This window comes from Triticum dicoccoides, chromosome 5A, assembly GCF_002162155.2.
Source record: "Triticum dicoccoides isolate Atlit2015 ecotype Zavitan chromosome 5A, WEW_v2.0, whole genome shotgun sequence".
NCBI classification, from domain to species: Eukaryota; Viridiplantae; Streptophyta; class Magnoliopsida; order Poales; family Poaceae; genus Triticum; species Triticum dicoccoides.
In genome coordinates, this window is record NC_041388.1 from 326495554 (window position 1) to 326506066 (window position 10513).

Genomic DNA, 10513 nt, shown 5'->3' on the forward strand with positions numbered 1-10513 from the left:
AATAAATAACAAAACGTAGAATGATGTGTGGATATTCATAATCGAATACAAATTGGATTTGAATTTAGTTGCCAGTGCCCAGGGTAAACGTGAATGCTAATTCTCCCAAATTTTGAACGAAACAGCAAAACACCCACTATCATTTGTCGGCTGCCCGAAGCAAGTGTTTGCGAGATGGAAGTTATTGTCTACCCTTGACACTTCACATCCTAATCGACCTGATTTACACTGGTGTCGATAGGGGTAGACTAGTAACTTCAATCAGACGTGATACGACCGCCTCTAAGCCCATTCAGACACGGTGGGCGCCAAACGTGGGCGACAAAACACATTTGATTAAAACTCGTCCGAAAGACCTGTGTCTCTCCCTCCATTTCCCCATTCATACATGGTGGGCGGCAAAACAAACTCTCCTCGTTCGAAATCGATGTAGGCAAATATTTTACATTGGGGCAGATATGTAACTTCCCTCGGACGTGACACAACTGCCCTACATGTCAGCCCCGTTCATACACCGTGGGCGCCAACCGTGGGAGGCAAAACACCCTCTCCTCGCCCGAAATCGCTACCGGCAAATATTGGGAGATGTCAGATTACCGTCCTATCCCCAACCGACGAGATGTCCAGAATTTTAAACAGGGGCTAAGTCTGTAACGTTCCCACATTTCAGACAAGAGCGTCCCAAAGTTTGAGATCCCCCTCCCCCTCCATTTCCCCATTCATACACTGTCGATGCCACAACAACCTCCCCACTCCGGCCAGCCTCCTCTGTCCACCACCCCATCCCCCACCTTGCCGGAGCCACTATCCCTACCCCGTCGTCCACGACGTCGGACCAGGATCCTTTCATCGCGTCCTCTCGCTTCATCAGCGTCGTCGTCCACCTTGTCGTTGCCGCTCCTACGACTGCCTCGTCCACGACAACATGACTTATCCCCCGACCCGGCCGTCTGCCGTCTAAAGTTTTCTTCCGCGCCGCCGACAACCATCGCACCCGCAACACCCTCAACGTATCAGCAGGGGCCTACACGGCGTCACAAGAGAGGTGGTACACTTTCGTATCTGCTTAAGTTATTGATCTCACCCGAAAAAAAGATCATAACTTGTTTACTATATTTTTCTTGTCCGTACCAAATCGTAGTGGCTAGTTGAAAGCAAACATTGGTGGTGAAGTAGCCTTTGTCCAGTTTGCACCTTCAGATCCGCCATGGCACGGTCACTATACTCGTAAAGCTTATGGTTTCCCCCCTTTATATTCACTACCATCATGGTAGGTGCTTCGTGTCATGCTAGCACTGCTCCTCAAGGCCTCAACCCATCAAGCGAAATAACATGCCACTCATAATTCCAAAGCTTAGTTATTGAAATACGAATCTGATATGATGCTCATATTACTAAACAAGAGAATGTTTAATTGTTCAGCTAATGTTTCTATATTCGTTTCGAAAAGCATATGCGCCACATATAGAGAGACAACATGGATTTGCATTTCTCTGTGCGCTCTGGTTCATCATGGGTGGGCAACACACATTGTATTATCTGACTAGCAAGATGCCCGTGCGTTGCACAGAACATCAAGATGCATTTGTACGAGTAGTTTATCTTGTGGGAGAAAAGGATGAATGCGGGAGGCCTTATTTGCAAATGTGGAGAGGGGTGTGGGTATCGTTTTGCAAAATTGCCATAGTTTCCTTTCTATCCGCCAGATATAAATCAAACAGCCCATATTGCAGGATGGCAGGCACATCAACTCTGTTTTTTATAGGAGTAGAGATAAGAGTATAAGAGTAGAGAAAAATGTAGAGAATTTTGCTTGCTCTTTGTTATCATGTTCCTCTTCTGTTCTTCTTAATAAGTATATTACTTCCTTCGTTCCTAAACTGCTTTGGGTGCGTGTGTGTGTTATGATGGCGTGTGTTTGTACCAGATGTTGTTCATTGTTGCTTTATTTATAAAGAGGGGCGACAGCCTTTTTCGGTAAAACATAAGTATTTTTAGATATTCCAATAAAACTACATACAGATGTATATAGACATATTTTAGAGTGTACATTCACTCATTTCGCTCCGTATGTAGTCCGCATTCGAATCTCTAAGAGATTTATATTTAAGAACGGATGGAGTAGTACAATGATGTCGCTTGAAGCTACGTCGATATTTCCCCAAAGAGGAAGGGATGATGCAGCACATCAGCGGTAGGTATTTCCCTCAGATATGAAACCAAGGTTACCGAACCAGTAGGAGAACCAAGCAACACAACGTAAACAGCCCCTGCACACAAATAACAACACCTCACAACCCGACGTGTTAAAGGGGTTGTCAATCCCTTTCGGGTAACGGCGCCAGAAACAGTGCGTGGACGGGAGATAAATTTGTGATAGATAATAGATCGCAAATAAAATAAAGTGCAACAAAGTATTTTTGTATTTTGTTTTAATAGATCTTGAAATAAAAGTAAGAGAAAAATAGATTGCAAAGGCAAATATATGAGAAAGAAGACCCGGGGGCCGTAGGTTTCACTAGTGGCTTCTCTCAAGAAAAATAGCAAACGGTGGGTAAACAAATTACTGTTGGGTAATTGATAGAACCTCAAATAATTATGATGATATCGAGGCAATGATCATTACATAGGCATCACGTCCAAGATTAGTAGACCGACTCCTGCCTGCATCTACTACTATTACTCCACACATCTACCGCTATCCAGCATGCATCTAGTGTATTAAGTTCATGGAAAAACGGAGTAATGCAATAAGAATGATGACATGATGTAGACGAGATCCATTTATCTATGGCGGTAGATATAGATCCCATCTTTTTATCCTTAGTAGCAACTATACATACATGCTGGTTCCCTTTCTGTCACTGGGATCAAGCACCATAAGATTGAACCCACTACCGGGCACCTCTTCCCATTGCAAGATAAATAGATCAAGTTGGCCAAACAAAACCCAAAGATCGGAGAAGAAATACGAGGCTATAAGAGATCATGCATAAAAGAGATCAAAGAAACTCAAATACTTTCATGGATATAAAAAGATAGATCTGATCATAAACTCAAAGTTCATCGATCCCAACAAACACACCACAAAAGAGTTACATCATATGGATCTCCAAGAGACCATTGTATTGAGAATCAACAGAGAGAGATGAAGCCATCTAGCTACTAACTACGGACCCGAAGGTCTACAAAGAACTACTCACGCATCATCGGAGAGGCACCAATGGAAGTGGTGAACCCCTCCGTGATGGTGTCTAGATTGGATCTGGTGGTTCTGGACTCTGCGGTGTCTGGATGAATATTTCGTCGACTCCCCTAGGGTTTTGGGAATATTGGGATATTTATAGAGCAAAGAGGCGGTCCGGGGGGCACCCGAGGTGGGCACAACCCACAAGGGCGCGCCTGGGCCTCCTAGCGTGCCCTGGTGGGTTGTCCCCTCCTCGGGACTCCCCCCAGGTGCAACCAGGGCCCAATATCTTCCATCTGGTCCATAAAAAATCTCTGTAAAGTTTTATGGCATTTGGACTCCGTTTGATATTGATTTTATGCCATGTAAAAAATATGGAAAAAACAGCAACTGGCACTTGGCACTATGTCAATAGGTTAGTACCAAAAATGATATAAAATGATTATAAAACATCCAAGATTGATAATAAAACGACATGGAACAATAAAAAATTATAGATATGTTGGAGACGTATAAGCATGCCCAAGCTTAACTCCTACTTGTCCTCGAGTAGGTAAGTGATAAAAACATATTTTTTGATGTGGAGTGATGTTCATCATGTCATATCATATTCTTTTCTTTGTAGCATGGACATTTGGACTTTTATGTGATTCAAAGCAATAGTCTAGTTTTGACATAATAATTTAGATACTTAAGCATATCAACAAGCAACCATGTCTTTCAAAATATCAATGCTAAAATGAGTTATCCCTAGCCCATCATGCTTAAACATTGATCCATTCATGAAACACACTCGAATATTAACTACACCCAATACTTAACCATGATCATATCGCCTCCTAGTTGGTGCTTTTATAAGGGAAGATGGAGACTCAAAATAAAAATTGCATAAAGTAAAAGATAGGCCCTTCGCAGAGCGAAGTAGGGATTTGTAGAGGTGCCAGAGCTCGAAGCGAAAAATTTGAGATAAAAATATTTTGGGAGGTGTATCCATCCCACCAACGAAAACGACTTAGAGTTCCCAATACTTTCCATGCATAGATGTATCATAGGCGGTTCCCAAACAGAAAATAAAGTTTATTCCTTTTTCCACCATAACTTTCACTTTCCATGGCTAACCGTATCCACGGTTGCCCTCCATACCAACACTTTCCTAGGAATTTATTGTTTGACAACATAAAGTAAATTCATTTGTTTTTGCATTTCGGGACTGGGCATCCCTAATACCTTTGCCTTACTCTCGTGCAATGACAAGTGAATAAACACTCATCTTGAGAATAACACATCTAGCATGGAAAATATTAGCCACCCTCACCGCTCCGCGAGCGAAACAAACACACAAAAGAGAAGTTTATTTTGAAAAGTAGAGATGGCACATGCAAATTTTCTTAGAACGGCAAAAGAATACTGCATATAGGTAGATATAGTGGACTCATTTGGCAAAACTGGTTTAAAGGATTTTGGATGCACAAGTAGAGGTCATACTTAGTGCAAAATGAAGTCTAGCAAAAAGATTGGGAAGCGACCAACCAAGAAGCGAATAATCTCATAAGCAAGCATTAAGCATAATTAACACCGAATAATGCACCACAAGTAGGATATAATTTCATTGCATGATTATTGAATTTCGTGCATGCATAGGGAATCACAAACCTTAACACCAATATTCCTACTAAATCACAATTACTCATCAAGATGACTCACATATCACATCATCATATCTCAAAACTATTATAAGAATCAAGTTTATTTTGTCCAATGATCTTCATGACACATTTTTTCTTTATCCTTCTTGGATATCTATCACTTTGGGACTAATTTCCATGTGTTGCTTTTCATAAGCTCAAACAAATATAAGTGAAGATCATGAACATAACAAATTTTCTTTCTCTCAAAATAATTTAAGTGAAGCAAGCGAGAATTTCTTCAAAATTTTACTAACTCTCGAATAAATCTAAGTGAAGCAAGAGAGCATTTATTCGAAAATAACAAAAGCACACCGTGCTCAAAAATATATAAGTGAAGCACTAGAGCAAGTCCATTGCTCATAAAAAATTAAGTGAAGCATAGAGAGCAATTCTAACAAGTCAAGATATAATTTTGGCTCTCTTAAATAGGTGCGTCCAGCAAGGATTGATGACTTAAAACACAAAATAAAACAATCAAAGACACATATCATACAAGACACTCCAAGCAAAACACATATCATGTGACGAATAAAAATATAGTCTCGAGTAAAATACCGATAGTTGTTGGAAGAAAGCGGGGATGCCACTCGGGGCATCCCCAAGCTTAGTTGGTTGCTCATTCTTGGAGAATAGCTTGGGATGCCGGGGCATCCCCAATCTTAGGCTCTTACATCCTTCCTTCATCCATCGTAAGATAACCCAAAACTTGAAAACTTCAATCACACAAAACTCAACAAAGCCTCTGTGAGATCTATTAGTATAAGAATAATAAATCACTACTATAAGTGATGTATCAAACCAATTCATATTTTGTTTTTGTATTATATCTACTGTATTCCAACTTTTCTATGGCAAAAACTCATCGAAGAAAACCAGAGCCATCAAAATAAGCACACAACACAAAGAAAACAGAATATGTCAAAACAGAACAATTTGTAGAAATATGACTATTCCAAATACTTCTGTAACTAAAAAAACTCTGAAAAATTAGGACTACTTGAGAAATTTGTATATTGATCTACTGCAATTGGAATGGGTATTCTATCGCTTTCTGGTAAAAAATGAAAATTAATTTCGTGAGTGTAAAAGTTTTTGTTTTTTTCAGCAAGATCAAAGAACTATTGCCCAAGAAGATCCTAAAGGTTTTACTTGGCACAAACACTAATTAAAACACAAAAAACACAATCATAAAAGTAGCATAATTGTGCTAACACTCAAAAAGGGAAGCAAAAAGCAAAAATAAAATTTATTCATTGGGTTGCCTCCCAACCAGCGCTATAGTTTTACACCCTTAGCTAGGCATAAATCAAGGATCTAAGTTTTGTCATCTTTGCTTTGAGATCCATAAGATGCCCTCATGATTGACTCATGAGGTGGCTTATAGTTCTAGAAAAGTGTTTCATACCCTTCCTCAAAGGAGATTGGAACTTAATATTGCCTTCTTTCATATCAATCACGACACCGATAGTGCGTAAAAACGGTCTACCAAGAATAACTGGACAAGATGGATTGCAATCAATATCAAGAACGATAAAATCTATGGGCACATAATTCCTATTTGTAATAATAATAACATCATTAATTCTTCCCGTAGGCTTTTTAATAGTAGAATCCACCAAGTGCAAATTCAAGGAACATTCTTCAAGATTGGCAAGACCAAGCACATAACATAAAGATTTCGGAATTGTAAAAACACTAGCACCCAAGTCACACAAAGCAAAACACTCATACTTTTTAATCTTTACTTTGATAGTAGGTTCCCACTCATCATACAATTTTCTAGGAATTGAAACTTCTAATTCCAATTTCTCTTCAAGAGCTTTCATCATAGCATCAATAATATGTTTAGTAAAAGCTTTGCTTTGTTCATAAGCATGGGGTGAATTCATCATGGATTGAAACAAAGAAATACAATCAATCAAAGAGCAACTATCATAATTAAAGTCTTTGTAATCCAAAAGAGTGGGTGCATCACTAGCTAAAGTTTTGACCTCTCCAAACCCACTTTCATCATTTTTCTCAACAAGATTTTCACCCTTCAAAATATTGGGACGCCTTCTACCTAAAGTTGACTCTTCTCCACTCCCTTTTTCATCATTCTTAACTTTACTACACAAAGAATCAATAGAAGAAACACCAATCATTTTAAGATCTTCATCACTTTTATCTTCTAGCGAGATTGGTTAGCAGCCATTTGATTTACTAAGGTAGCTTGTGCATCGGATATTTTTCCTAGCAAACTTTCAGCAAAAGCATACTTAGATTGAAGATTACAAACTTCTCTACTAATATCATCAAGTTGTTTTGTGATATCATCTAGCACAATAGAGTGTTCCTTAAGTTCTTCAGTAAAATACTTATTATGCTCAAATTGTGTAGTCATATATTCCTTAGTACTTTTCTCAATTCCAAGCAAAATATTTGGGTAAGGAACATCATAATATTTTCTTTGAGGTGTCATGATTTCGCAAACAAGAAAGTACACAAAAACAGATCTGGTAAGAAAACGGCGAACAGAAAAGAGAGGTGAATAAAATGGCAAATTTTTGTGAAGTGGGGGAGAGGAAAATGAGAGGCAAATGGAAAATAATGTAAATTGCGAGGAGATGAGATTTTTGATTAGGTACCTGGTTATGATGAAGATCCTCCCCGGCAACGATGCCAAAAATTCCTTTTGATGTCGCTTGAAGCTACGTCGGTATTTCCCCAAAGAGGAAGGGATGATGCAGCACAACATCGGTAGGTATTTCCCTCAGATATGAAACCAAGGTTATCGAACCAGTAGGAGAACCAAGCAACACAACGTAAATAGCCCCTGCACACAAATAACAACACCTCGCAACCCGACGTGTTAAAGGGGTTGTCGGTCCCTTTCGGGTAACGGCGCTAGAAAGGGTGCGTGGACGGGAGATAAATTTGTGATAGATAATAGATCGCAAATAAAATAAAGTGCAACAAAGTATTTTTGTATTTTTGGTTTAATAGATCTGAAAATAAAAGCAAGAGAAAAATAGATCGCAAAGGCAAATATATGAGAAAGAAGACCCGGAGGCCGTAGGTTTCACTAGTGGCTTCTCTTGAGAAAAATAGCAAACGGTGGGTAAACAAATTACTGTTGGGTAATTGATAGAACCTCAAATAATTATGATGATATCGAGGCAATGATCATTACATAGGCATCACGTCCAAGATTAGTAGACCGACTCCTGCCTGCATCTACTACTATTACTCCACACATCGACCGCTATCCAGCATGCATCTAGTGTATTGAGTTCATGGAAAAGCGGAGTAATGTAATAAGAACGATGACATGATGTAGACGAGATCCGTTTATCTATGGCGGTAGATATAGATCCCATCTTTTTATCCTTAGTAGCAATGATACATACATGTCGGTTCCCTTTCTGTCGCTGGGATCAAGCACCATAAGATCGAACCCACTATCGGGCACCTCTTCCCATTGCAATATAAATAGTTCAAGTTGGCCAAACAAAACCCAAATATCGGAGAAGAAATACGAGGCTATAAGAGATCATGCATAAAAGAGATCAAAGAAACTCAAATTCTTTCATGGATATAAAAAGATAGATCTGATCATAAACTCAAAGTTCATCGATCCCAACAAACAAACCGCAAAAGAGTTACATCATATGGATCTCCAAGAGACCATTGTATTGATAATCAAGAGAGAGAGCGCGATGAAGCCATCTAGCTACGAACTACGGACCCGAAGGTCTACAAAGAACTAATCACGCATCATCGGAGAGGCACCAATGGAAGTGGTGGACCCCTCCGTGATGGTGTCTAGATTGGATCTGGTGGTTCTGGACTCTGCAGAGTCTGGATGAATATTTCGTCAACTCCCCTAGGGTTTTGGGAATATTGGGGTATTTATAGAGCAAAGAGGCGGTCCGGGGGGCACCCGAGGTGGGCACAACCCACAAGGGCGCGCCTGGGCCTCCTGGCGCGCGCTGGTGGGTTCTCCCCTCCTCGGGACTCCCCCAGGTGCAACCAGGGCCCAATATATTCCATCTGGTCCATAAAAAATCTCCGTAAAGTTTCGTGGCATTTGGACTTCGTTTGATATTTGATTTTCTGCGATGTAAAAAACATGGAAAAACAGCAACTGGCACTTGGCACTATGTCAATAGGTTAGTACCAAAAAAATGATATAAAATGACTATAAAATGAATATAAAACATCCAAGATTGATAGTAAAACAACATGGAACAATAAAAAATTATAAATATGTTGGAGACGTATCATACAGTATGTTCCTTGTCGGGAAGTGGAGCAGGGACATTTGCAGTCGACAGGTCTATTGGGTCGCTTTAGATGGATGCTTTCAATGATTCTAGATGGTCTGCTATAATATCCGAGAAATGCTGGGAGCTATGTCATCTTTGATAGTCTAGACTGATAGTAACAGTATTGGGCCTTTAGTTGAATAGAGCTGCCCCTTTTGGGGCCGAAGCCTTTCCGAACCCTTTCTTGTCGTACTGGCAATACAAGCCCATATGGTCCAGCTAGTTCCACTTTCCTGATTTTACTCTTGATGCTTAGGGTTTTCACCTTTTATCTACCCTACTATGATCTGCGTAGGTGCTTTATGTCGTACTAGCAGTACTCCACCCTTCAAGCTAAACGAAACATCACTGATAATTCCAAAGCTTAGTTGTTCAAATATGACTGTGATATGATACTGATATTAGTTAACAGACACATTTAATTGGTTAGCTGAACGTCCCACTTGAGTTTCCAAATGCATGACGCGACATATAGAGGGACAACAGAATTGCATTTGTTTGTCGCTTGTTGACTGTACTTTATTGTCCATACCAAATCTTAGTTGTTATTTCAAAGCAAACATTGGTTGCTAACTACCCTTTGCGCGGTTTGCAGCTTCAAATCTGTCATCCCACTACCACGGTCAACACTATACTCATCATGCTTATGGTTTCCCCATTTTATGATGACCATGATCAGCCTACGTGGTTCGTGTCATAATAGCACTGCTCCACCCATTGAGCTAAACAGGCTTAGTTGTACAAATTCGAATATGATATTATGCTGATATTTGTAAAACTGAGACATGTTTAATTGTCCAGCTAAATGTTCCTACTTTAGTTTTGAAATGCATGTGAGCCACATATGGAGAGACCGGAAGGAATAGTATTTCTCTGTGCACTCTGGTTCATCATGGGTGGGCAATAGACATTGTATAGAAAGACTTGTAATATATTCAATCTGCTTGCTCTTCTGCTCTTCTGCTACATGATCCTCTTCTCTTCTTTAATAAGTATGTTCCTTGTTGGGAAGAGTAGCAAAGACATTTGCGGTCGACTCGTCAGGTCGAGTTGTTCTCCCTTAGTATATTTTGAATCTGTTAGGTCAGATCGACTTGTTCTTCTTTACTATATGTTGAAGCTGTCATCCGCGAAGTATCATCACTTCTGGAGCTCTCATATTTTGAGTAGTAAGCCACACTATATTAATGCACACACCAAATTACAGCATGCATGGCATCTCTCAGAAGAATTACAATGATAGCACAAAGGGGTTTACAGGGAGGCAGTATTGGATTAGAATCACTTTTGCATTACAAAGATAATCTCACTTGTTTTTATGTTTTCATGCA